Source organism: Bombus pyrosoma, linkage group LG15 (assembly GCF_014825855.1).
Source record: "Bombus pyrosoma isolate SC7728 linkage group LG15, ASM1482585v1, whole genome shotgun sequence".
NCBI classification, from domain to species: domain Eukaryota; kingdom Metazoa; phylum Arthropoda; class Insecta; order Hymenoptera; family Apidae; genus Bombus; species Bombus pyrosoma.
In genome coordinates this window covers 5,155,910-5,167,950 of record NC_057784.1, presented here as the reverse complement: position 1 = coordinate 5,167,950, position 12,041 = coordinate 5,155,910, and the positions used below count along the sequence as shown (strand labels likewise).

Sequence of the window (12,041 nt, the reverse complement as noted above, 5' to 3'; positions counted from 1 at the left end):
TTCTGAGGGGGATCTTTCTCGCGGCAAAAATTCGAATAATTGAATTTTCTACGATAACGAATGCATGACACTACGATCCTCAGCCCTTCGATTATGCTCGTGATATATATAAATTTGCATAAACGTGCACAATGCACAGTCTAGACACAGATGGATAAGATTGAATAAGAATAACATAAATTTTCAACATCGACTAAAACTTGCACTATGCTTCCTCGTTCTCCAGTTGTGTTCACGATATATAGATTTATAATAAATTCATAATAAACTTGCATAAGCATCTAGTCTAATGATAAGTGAAATTACAGGCTGATATTTGAAATATTCTGTTAATTATGAAAATGGTGCAAGTCTAAAATCTAAAGAGCTTGAATTTTCAACTTACTTTGATTTATTCGATTCATTAATTTGATATATTCACATAGTCATTCTCCTTTTCCGACATCAAATTTCCTTCCTTAAACTTGTTTAAGTTAGATTAGAAGTCAGTGAAAAATTATATTTTATACCCAATGGCCGAAAAACCTTTGCTCGTCGTTTGTTTCCACGCTGATATATGAAACAAGACCCAAACGATTGTTACAGAAGGTTGAACAAAAATAACAAGCCACCACCAAACACGGAAAGTTATCTCGATCGAAGTGTATATACGCGTTTACGTAGAGGAGAATTTGAAACCGCAGAAACAACTCCTCTTGGAGGATTCAATAGTAATCAGTTCTTAACATCCCGACCCTCTCTTCGAAACCCTTCTCTCAAACCCTTCTCTCGAGCTCCCCAAGCGAGTTACCACTCAGAATACCCTAGCGAAACCTCGCTCGACCCTTCTAAACCGCCCCAAAACACCGCTCCATCGTTCCAACCTCCGATCCACTTCCCAAAATTCCTTTCAAACACCCGGGTCACTTCTCACCCATATAAACTCGATTGTGTGCAAGCCTGTCCTCGAGAACCAGTTCCGAGGGTATTTCAAAGATTTCCACGTGTGTATACTGTGTGTGTATTTTGTACGGTTGTTAAAGTGGCGTCGACTCGTTGATTCGAGCTTAAGCGAAAATTTATAATGATTTTTTCGCGTTGAACGATTATGTGCACGCTTCACGATGTTAACTTCTAAATATTAATATTTCTCAAATCAATGAAATTCAATGCATTCCAGTGTTTCTATCGTAGTGTTTTATTATTTTGTGTAATGTCGAATAATCGTAGTGTTAAACGTTGAACGAAGTAAAGTTTGTTAGAGTTTTATGATAATTGCAGTAGTGTATGTAATACTTGAAAATCATTCTAAATTATTGCTAGGAATCGTTACGACCCTCTCGTTCATTAAACACCCCTATGTAACTTAAATGATAACGTACATTGGGTTGGCAACCCAACACCATCTAATGACAAAAAAATAGACTTTTTTTTTATTTGGTAGACTATTTACAATCAATTCTCATTGAGAATTATAAGTAAATTCCAACCCCAGACCCAATAAAATAAAGTAAAATTTGTTAGAGTTCCGCAATGATTGCAATGTATAAAATGCTTGAGAGTCGTCATAGATTATTGTTAATGATCGTTTCAACCCTCTGGTGCAAAAACACGAGTATATAATGTGAATCGAAGAATTTAGGTTTGTAATACAATTGTTGTGTAGCTTTTTTATTTATTCATTTGGCTATTCGATTGGCGATCGAGGATGCGAGTAAAACGTGTTATATGAAAATGATAAAAACCTGTGCGTTTGATACCAATAGCTCCCTTTTGCATGATAATTTTTGCGAATGAATAATGTTACTAGTAAATTGTTCAGTTACAAGCTGTAGATTATAAATTTCCATTTATGATGCTAATATGTTGCATTATATGTAATTTGTAGATCTTCATTTCTTCTGTTATCGAGCTCATTTCTACTATGCAGGAGAATTTCATTTGACATTTATGACTCGTAATATTACACTAACAATTTTATATAAATTGTTGCAATTCCTAGAACATTCGCAATCTACTCCTAATCTGTCTAATAAAATAAACCAATACAATTTTCCATCAAAAAATAATATTCGGTTGACCCATAATTTATAAAATTCCGTTTCTCTTATTATTAAACTTATTACTTTTATTAATGCAAGAGGGATTTAAGTTGAGATTTATGACTCATAAAATTTCCCTAATAATGTTGGTCCAATGCTGAACTTTCCTCGATTGAAATTTCCCATAAATGTGTAAATATTCTACGCGTAATCAACTTAGAACGAACCAATATGAAATTGGAATATGGAAAATTATTTTTATCGTGGATTATTTATCGTGGTGAGGCTTAAAGTCTCGATCTTTGTTTGCATAAGTGCACGTCTGGTAAGATCTCATTTACTTTTTGACACGCCTGGCCATTCATTATTTTTTCTAATATCCTTGACATAATTCCTTCATCTACGTTGGGCACTTGCTTAATATCTAACATCTGTTTTCTATTCTGCTCCTGTATCATACATTCGAGAGGCTCTCTTCCATTTTGTGCTGAAATAGAACAAAATAATGTTTTATTGAACGTCTGTGATCTATGTCAAGCGATACGTTTTCGAAAACTTTGTCACGCTATCCCTTGGTTGTTCGACGTTGACCCACTAAAAACTTGCTTGATATTCACACTTGTGCACTTGCTTAATTTCTGTCTTCTGTTCTGCTGTTGTATTATATACTCGATGTGACAGATTTTCTTCTATCCTGTGCCTAAATGCAACAAAAGTAATATATTATAGAACGTCTATCGTGCATGTCAAGCGATACGGTTTCGTAAACTTTGTCACCGCTATCTCTTAGTTGTTCAACGTTGACCCACTAAAAACTTGCTACCATTGTATATACAACGACACGGTGAACGCCTGCATTCTCACCGAAGAAAGGCGAACAGCAGAGGGTTAAATCCGTGCGAGAAGTTTCACTAGAGAGGGTGGTGGGTGTCATAGGATGGTTGTGATATCATTACCCCCGGGTCTAAATTCCGGTACACGTAAGCGTATGGAGGAACATGATACGCCGACTTGACACGGGACTTGTCTTATGAAACGTCGCCCATCGCAACCTCGGATGAGTGCAATATCCCCGCGTCGGTATCTTCTCCGTAGTATAATGCAACGTCGACGTTCACGCTCACGACCGAATGAATCCAAGCCAAGATTTCGCTCTGCTATCGGTTCGTGACTCGAGTATACGGGTTTCCGAAGCTCATATAGTTTGTTTTTTAGGTTAGGCATATTATTATGATTGTATGAATATCGTCACGGTTCACGGTTGATGTCAACTTGATGAATTCCTATTTCTGGAAAATTAGAATTTATCGATTCTCTAACTTTTTTATTATTAAGATTAGGGTTAGGTTTAGTACATTTGTAGGTTATGTAAATTGTTACTTTTGACAAATTGGGACTTACTGACTTACTAACCTTTTTATTAAGGTTAGGGTTAGGTTTGGTACGTTTATAGGTTATGTAAATTGTTACTTTTGAAAAATTAGGACTTACTGACTTACTAACTTTTTTATTATTAATTTAGGGTTAGATTTGGTACGTTTGTAGGTTATGTAAATTGTTACTTTTGAAAAATTAGGACTTACTGACTTACTAACTTTTTTATTATTAATTTAGGGTTAAGTTTGGTACGTTTGTAGGTTATGTAAATTGTTGCTTTTGAAAAATTATGACTTACTGACTTACTAGCCTTTTTATTAAGGTTAGGGTTAGGTTTGGTGCGTTTGTATAATGAAGAATCATAATATTTCGATTAAAAAATTGTACCTTAATATTATTCGATGTTACTAAATATGATATATTTGCATATTCGGAGATTTTGTTGCTGCAAGATCTCATGTTAATATTCAATACGCGGTATTAACGAGAACATTGTCATAATTACATTATAATAAACGTATGTTAATACAAATGTAATAAAGTTTTAATGAATTTCAAACATGCGCGTCCCTTTTTGCACGATGAAAGACCAAGTTTCATGGAATAGTTATGAAAATACAATAAAAATTATCTACATTTCGCTGTTTTAACATTCATCCGGTAAAATGTATAATAATTTCTTCCTTTAATTTCTGCACATTAATTCACATTTTATAAAGTTGTTCGCTGCCGCTCTTTTACCTCGCCGTCATTAAAATACAATCAAAATTCACCATCTCTTCGTTCTATCCATTTTCCACGTGAATTCAATGAACAAAGAATATTTAGTTTTAACATCCATTCTATCAAATATTGTTTTTGCTCTTTGTTCTCACGTTTCACAGATATATAACTTTCTCATTATACGCGTAGAATATAATTGTCTAAAATAATATAAAATAATTATCAAAGAATTTTAATTCTAAAACTAAAAAAAAAAGAAAAAAAAATAGCTGCTACTTAAATACTTCTAAAGTATTCGATATTATGTTTAATTATCAGAAAGCGAGAAATACGTAGGTAAAATTTCGATTTCTAATTCGTGTTTTCTTTTTGTGTTACAGGTATGATGAACCACTTGCTAAAATTATATCGTTTTATTGGCACTGGAATTGTCGACGATTATGAAAATTCCGAAAATGAGAGGTATACGAAAAAATACTTTAATCAAAGTAGAGAAACGATAATCTGTCTGTATATTTAAACGCGTATTCAAATCCCTAACAATTAATTAATTAAGAGATAAATTTGCAAAGTTTTTATACATAAAATTGCCAACTAGATTTTCTACAGATTACGACTCTCTTAATTCTTGCAGTTCTAACCGATTCAGTAAATTGCCTCCAAAATAATCATTGCACGTTGCCTTATTTACAACTGCACAATATCAAAGCTTATCCTGTCAAAAATAACGCGATTATTTCCTCACTGCTTAAAAGACACGAGTAAATGATTACGTGCACTGCAAATAGATAAATCCTGATGCAATTTCCCTTTCTAATTCCTGTGATAAAGCTTGTGATGAAAGATATTCTTAATGGATTGAGAAGATTGAAGGAATTGCGAAGACAATGGCAAGAACAATTGCACTAATAAAATTCTCACGAACCACGGAAATTGATCATTACTATATTCTTAGAGGAATATGAAATGTTGATTTTTGTTAAAAGTTTGTACGAGAATATAAAAATTAGATGAGAGATGTTACAAAGGATTGAATATAAAATCATAATGATAAAATATTAATGATATATTATACTGTTCGTGTGTGATTTATTGCTTCTTCATTTCTACGTATTCTTACGTTATATCACCGCCAGATATCTTACCAATACAGCATATTTTTTCTTATATTCGCGTCTATGCCATAAAACCTTCACAACGAGGCTCTCCTCAAATACACGTCTTTACAGAAATCATATACAGGGAAATCATAAACCTGATATAGAGATCGTGATTCATGTCGCTGTTATTGCCCGTAGCGAAAAATGTTTCAGATAAAAGTCGAACAGTTTCGAGGTGGCCATATTCTAATGTTATTACCTTTTTTTTTTTTTTTTGTAAGGTGAACGCGTAAAAGTTATGTGGAGGACAGTTTTGTCTTCTTAAATGGAATTGTATATTTCGTCATTCTTTATAAAAACAAACAAAAGTACCACCAACCCCTGTATATAAAAAATTTATTAGTTTAAAAGATATTTTAACTTTTCTATTCTTAGAGGCTATCGTATAAAATGCAAACGTCTTTCATATGATAATTTTTACAATGTAAAAGTTCAGCTATCTATCAAACTAACAGTTCTTCCACATAAATGTAGGTTAATAGTTTTTTCTTTTTTTTTTTTTTTTAATAGAAAATGTAAGTCTACGTGGACTAGCGTATCGAAAATTATATGATTCAACAACTAAACAGTAGCTAAAGATAAAGGAACGTGTAAATCAGAATGTCTGGATAACAGGTGAGACACCCTGTATAAAATTAAAGAAGAAATGCCAATAATTCTTTTTCTAAATTTCACGTTCTCTACGGAAATGTTCGCAAATTGTTTCTCAATGCACGTAATTAAATTCAGCTGTATATATTAATTAAACACGAAACCACGCATTATGTATCGCGTTTCACACTCGAAATGCCAATTATAATTCGCAGAAATGTTTCTCTAGCTGCCACCCACCCCAGCTCTTATTACTCGCTGTTAACGAACACACGGACACCCCGGTAGCCGCATAATTCACAAATATCTACGTTTAATCTAAACTGTTTCGAGAGCGTTGCGTACGCTTTTGTCACGCCGAGAGTGGTGCAAATCGGCCGATTTCAGTTCCAGTACTTCCGACCAGCCAGCATTTTGTGCCGTTTTACGGGCTTCCGACCACAAAATGTCCACTGGACCGCCTGCCTCCGAAAATTAGAACATTTTCCACGCTAGTATTAATATATCTTGCCATTCCATCAAAATCGAAACGAAATATTGATCCCTTTATTTTTAATTTCTTGATGTGCAGAAGACTAATCTCGTTAAAGTTCACCGAGAATAAAAATTGCTTCTTCTTTGAATTTGAGATGATCTTGACTTTGAGATAATCAATTTACGTGGGAAGAATTCTAAATTAAATTAAGAATTCTAATATTAACAACCCTTAATTTTTAGAATATCTACTAAATTTTGTCTTAAACGTTGCAAAATCTTCGCTCATTCTCCTGTGTTCAAAGATTCACGGAAATCTAATAGTTTCTATGTTTATGTTACACAGTGAAACGTTGTGAAATTCTTTGGACGTTCCTTATGGTTGCAATATGTAAAAATCTTCCTATGTAGTTGAAAGCCTCGTTCACCAATTTTCACAGACATCTACTTCTAACGATTCCAACCCTACAGAACCTGAAGTTTTATCATTTTTCTTTCTGCCTTCTTTCTTCCCCTTCATTCGATTAAGAATATCTACGTCCTTATTTGCTAACTGGTCTACATAACAAAACTTGCCATAGCAGATGAGAAACAAAGACGCAAAAGTTTCAAATGTTTCAGCGTATCTTGAAAAATGAAAAACAGAAAGCTTGATAAGAATACTTTAACTAGAATTGTACAGTACAGACTTAAACAATACCTATGCGCACAAAATATACACGATCAACTTCAGCAACAAACTTACAGCTTCTAACAACTCTCTCGGTTGTTTCAACAGAGAAAAGAAACGGCAGAATGATCCTCGACTTACCTCGAATTCAGCGAGCCATTCTCCGTCTCTGTTTCCTTTCCGCGTCGAAATCCTGTTCAGTCTGCAGGAAGTTTTTTCGCCGTCTGCGCGGTAGAAACTCAATTTTTCCCCCACGCCCTCCGCCTTCCGTTCACTTTTAAAACTTTCCCCCGTCCACGGCCATTTTTTTCACCCCCGTCCTCATCCCTTGGTCGGGTGGAATCGCTTTATTCGCGCGACAAACTTCCCGCATGCATACATCTGCAACGAGCGAAAACGGAACGATGATCGTTCGAAGGGAAATCTTACGTCTGGAATTGTGTTAAAGCGTTTAGCCCTTTTATTGCTGTGAATTACTGCGACAGAATTCGTTAAAATTCTGGATGTTTTGGCAATTAAAACGTAAAAAGAAATTTCAGTGATAATACAGATGGAAAAAATGATCGGGAAGGAATTTATACGATCAAACTAAGGATATCAGAGAGGAATTCCAGCAACAAGGAAAGCGATCTATCTCAGCATAAGAAAAAGAAGCGAGAATATTGCTGAAAATTATTGCAACTGTTCGTTAAAACTCTGTATGCTTTGATAGTAAGGTGATAAGTAGGAATTGCAGCAATAAAACAGATGTAAAGGAAGACAAAAATGGAATTGTAATAATGAAATGCAGTTGGTGTAGATAGATACCAAAAAGAAATTCCAGCAATGAGGAAAGCGATCTGTCTCAACATAAGAAAAAAGAAGCAAAAATATTCATATGAATTATTGCAACTGTTCGTTAAAACTGGATGTTTCAATAGTAAGGTGGCAAATAGGAATTCCAGCAACGAGAAAAGCAGTCAAATTACAAAGAAAAGAATTTCAGCAATGGGCAAAGGTATGAAAGATGGAAAAAAGGAATTTTGACGGTAGACGAGTGTGTAGGGTTACCGAAAAGGAATTCCGGTAATAAGAAAATCAATCGAACAAGAAGAGAAAGAATTTCAGCAATAAAAACGGTATACAAGGTCGAAAAAGGAAAAACTTTAACAATAAAAGCCGAAATGAAATACCGAAAAGAAATTTCAGCTGTAAGAAAAATTCCTTGCACGTGTTTAAGCAAAATCCCAACATCTATTAGTAGACCTTTCACTAAATAAATAACTATTAATTATCCGCTCTAAGCTAATGAAAATTATAATTTTCATACAGAATAAACATTGGCGAAAAGAATTGAAATTTTTAATGTATTACTTGAACGGATAATTCTTTTTTTTTTCTTTTTTTTTCTTAATTTCTACGAGACTGATTATTACCACGCATTGCAAGCTATAAACAATCAGTTGGCTTGCGTATACAAAATAATTAAAGAGCGGCACCCGTATCGTTTAATTATTATTGTACGATGGTTTCCCGTGAATATTACGTTTCGCGAATCGAATTTCGAGTCATTCAAGTCTCCTAGACTTAAATCTAGGAATTACGTAGCCAACAAACGAACAAAAGGGGAAACGAGCCTCGAGAAAGGAGGAGAAGAAACGAGGGGGTGCGGGGGGATGATATCTTTAGAGCACACAGTAACAGAAGATGAAAAAAGCAAAGAAATATAAGAATTAAGGATTTGATAGATGAAAGGGGATTCGTGAGCTGAATGGAGCAAGTCAAACAATAAAGTAAAAAAAATGGAGACATGGAGGAAAAATATGGAGACATAAAGGGGAGAAAGGATGGGGGATAAAAATGTGTTAGATCAGGAGACCTGTTTACTGCGTCTAACTTTTCGAAAAAATACGCAAGTCGTGAAATATTTTTCATGAAAAATGTCTCTGCAAAATATATAGATGCGTTTTATCATTTTTAACAATTTAGGGAAAATATAATAAATAATTTTCGATAATGTCGATAATGGGGCAGCAAAATTGATTTAAAACTAATTTGGCTTCGTTGTATGAAATATTACAAGCATTAAAATATCATAAAATATTTTCATGGCATTAACTGAAGGATCAATGTAAGTGATATAGTGTGACAAAATTAGAAAAAAGAACCCAACAACCTCCTTGTAACAGGCTATGGGCCTAAAGTACAAATAGATTACTATAGTTACTCAGCAATTTTTAATACTCTACGATTCAGGACAATAAGCAATTTTTAATTACCTGAGATCTGTGTAATCTCGATAATCGAAGAAAAAGCATTTATTTAAAAGTGATTCCAGGCACTAACAAATACGCTATATGGATAAATAAATGGATGAATTACTATAAAACACGCAGAAAAGAGTCGATAGATTATTAGCGAATAAATTGTAAAAAAGGATCTGCATTTTGAAAAGGAAACTCGAGTCAATATTAATTCGCATAATCCGCCAAGAGAAGCGACTACAAAGGAAAGAATTTTTTCGTATCCTCCACATAACTCTTAATGATCTTTTAATGATCGCGCAATTTCCAAACTTTACGTCAAACAAACAAACGTCAAACAAACGTCAAACTTTAAAGAACTTGGAAAAGAAAATTCCAAACCAATATTAATACACCTTACTTATAATTCTCAATGAGAATTGATTGTAAAATTCATCCAAATAAAAAAGAAAATATTAGTACACATGATCGACCTTAAGGAAACCGAACGCCCGCGAATTAACTCAGGATACTCACAATAATTTCACTTAAGCACCGAACCGTTTCCAAAAATCGCCCCATTTAACTGAAACCTGCATAAATCAAAAAATAGTAACCGATCCAACAGAGAACACTTTTTATCATATTCTTATTGCCTCGTGAGGAAGCAAAGATGAACGATAGCGGCAATATTCGAGGTCATTCGCAGCCACATTTACGAATACATCGGTTCGTACTTACTTACGTTCCTTTGGAACAGTTTTAAGAATGCAACGAAGACTTCTCGTGAGCTATAAACCGGATCCTGGCTCGGCTAGTCAACGTATAAAGCATCGTCTTCTTGGCTAAGGTTCCCTTGGCTTCGTTTCGCGTCTGGCCCCGTTAAAAACATGAGAACGATAGTGTCTGGAATACGTTGCGATAATTGCTTCTCCTCGCAGGACTTTCGCCGCCAGACAATTCCTTCCCCTTGTTCCGCAATTGGAAAAGTGCGTTCGGAGTCAGGCAGACGAATGTTTTCGGATGGCTCTGCCTCGTCTGGCTAAATTGGGAGAAGTTTGTGGAACTTGAAGAGAGAGCTCCTTTGTTGAAACTTGTCGAGATGCATATTTATTTGCTCGATGCTGAAAGAGGAAAGAGAAATATGGAAAATTTAATGTGATCGGTAATTGTGCATGAGAAACCATTTATTTATTTATTTATTTATTTATTTATTTACTTACTTATTGATTAGGGTAAATACTCCTATTATCGTCTGGTCTGTAGTGTCGTAATATTTTGTAATATTTTGAAAGGAAGCATTGACAGAAATCAGCAACGCATCGAAGTTGTAGCCAAACGTGTACAAAGAAACGTATTTTATGTACGTAAAACACAAGCGATGTCTCTTTCGCTTCAGACTAATTTGACATAAAACTGTCTCTTATCCTTTACTTGATAGAGATTAGGAAATTTGATAGGCAATAGATGCACTTGCAATATTATTATTATTATTATGTTTGGCTTTTGCTCCTTGCAAGCTCAGGTAATAAGCGAGTTAGAAATAGAAGGAAAAAAGTAATAGAGGAAAGAAGCCAAACACGGAATACCATTTTGTCTCTCTAACGTCATTCTTACAAAGTTGATGATCACGAGAAAAAAAGATTTTCATGGATATCCGATCATACATTCTACGCTCCATTTAATTAAGTCCACTTTTACATTTCTAACGTTATGGAAATTTTTCAATATTGAACATTAAAAAAGCAGAGATCGCAATACTGACATTTGGTACTATATTTTCATAGGAAAGAAACAAATATTAGCTTTACTCTTCTTTACTGATAAAGTCAGATTTTAAAAGAACTACGTGAAAAAATAACCCTTCTTCTTCTTCTTCTTCTTCTTCTTCCATTCTTTAACATCGTGTCGACAACACGGTCATTAGCAACGGTATTTCTTGTCTGCAGATCTCGTCCTATATGTCTATTGATTTTATGAATTCCAGGAGGATTTCTCTGCTTTGTTCCGTACCGAATGCTTCCTTGAGTTCCTTGGGGATCTTGAATCTGTTCCGTGGTTCATCTAATTTGCTGCATTTCAGAATTACGCGTTGAACTGCGAGCGATAGGTCGCAAGGTTCACGCTCTGCAGCTGTTTCTCTTCGTAGTAAAAATTTCCGCCTTAGTCTTCTGTGTCCAAGTAACAGTCTGAATACCTTCGCTACGTCACTTTTATTGTACGCTGGTTCAGAGAATAGGAAAAGGTAAATGGAACATTTAATACGACTTTTAAGTTATGATCGTCTATCGAAATTAAAAACTATTAGAGAATAGTATTTGCTAATTTGAATATTGAGAGGAGACTACATAAAGTAGAAATGGGGGATCTATTTTTTAATTAATAATTATTCTTCTATTTTTAGCAAATATATTTAAAATAATATAATAAAAGCGAGAAGATCAGAATTTAACGAGATAATATGTTATACGGTATAATAGCATATCAAACCGAAAAATAGACAATTAGGTGTAATATCAGCTGGACGTACAAATTAATAATAAATTCATTGTAATAATGAAATTAACGATACTCGAATTATCAATTTCGATATGTACTAGAATTTCATTTGGCAGTTATAATCAAGCAGAGGTATTAAATTCGTTTCAATTAGAATAATTGTATGTACATTATCTAATATAGAGAATATTAAAGCATAAACGAGAAATTAGTATCTGGTAGGTAGCAATACACGTTTAGTTACTATTCATTGACGAAATTGATGAAAATTCGCGACTCGACAGATCATCGAAGAAATAAAAGG

General features: G+C 34.1%; 1 protein-coding gene and 1 long non-coding RNA gene across 2 annotated transcripts in view; one reads left to right on the top strand and one right to left on the bottom strand.

Annotated features, from left to right (window-relative positions):
* The window catches only part of LOC122575797 (syndecan), a 225,171-nt gene that overhangs the window by 179,274 nt on the left and 33,856 nt on the right, over nucleotides 1-12,041 (top strand). The gene's annotated exons all lie outside the window — the stretch shown is intronic.
* The window catches only part of LOC122575808, a 104,544-nt gene that overhangs the window by 74,926 nt on the left and 17,577 nt on the right, over nucleotides 1-12,041 (bottom strand). Inside the window, exons 5-7 of the long non-coding RNA XR_006319542.1 lie at nucleotides 10,462-11,461; nucleotides 9,980-10,362; nucleotides 7,158-7,397 (exon numbers count right to left, since the gene is read on the bottom strand). This is a non-coding gene — a long non-coding RNA (uncharacterized LOC122575808). The remainder of the gene's footprint in view (nucleotides 1-7,157; nucleotides 7,398-9,979; nucleotides 10,363-10,461; nucleotides 11,462-12,041) is intronic.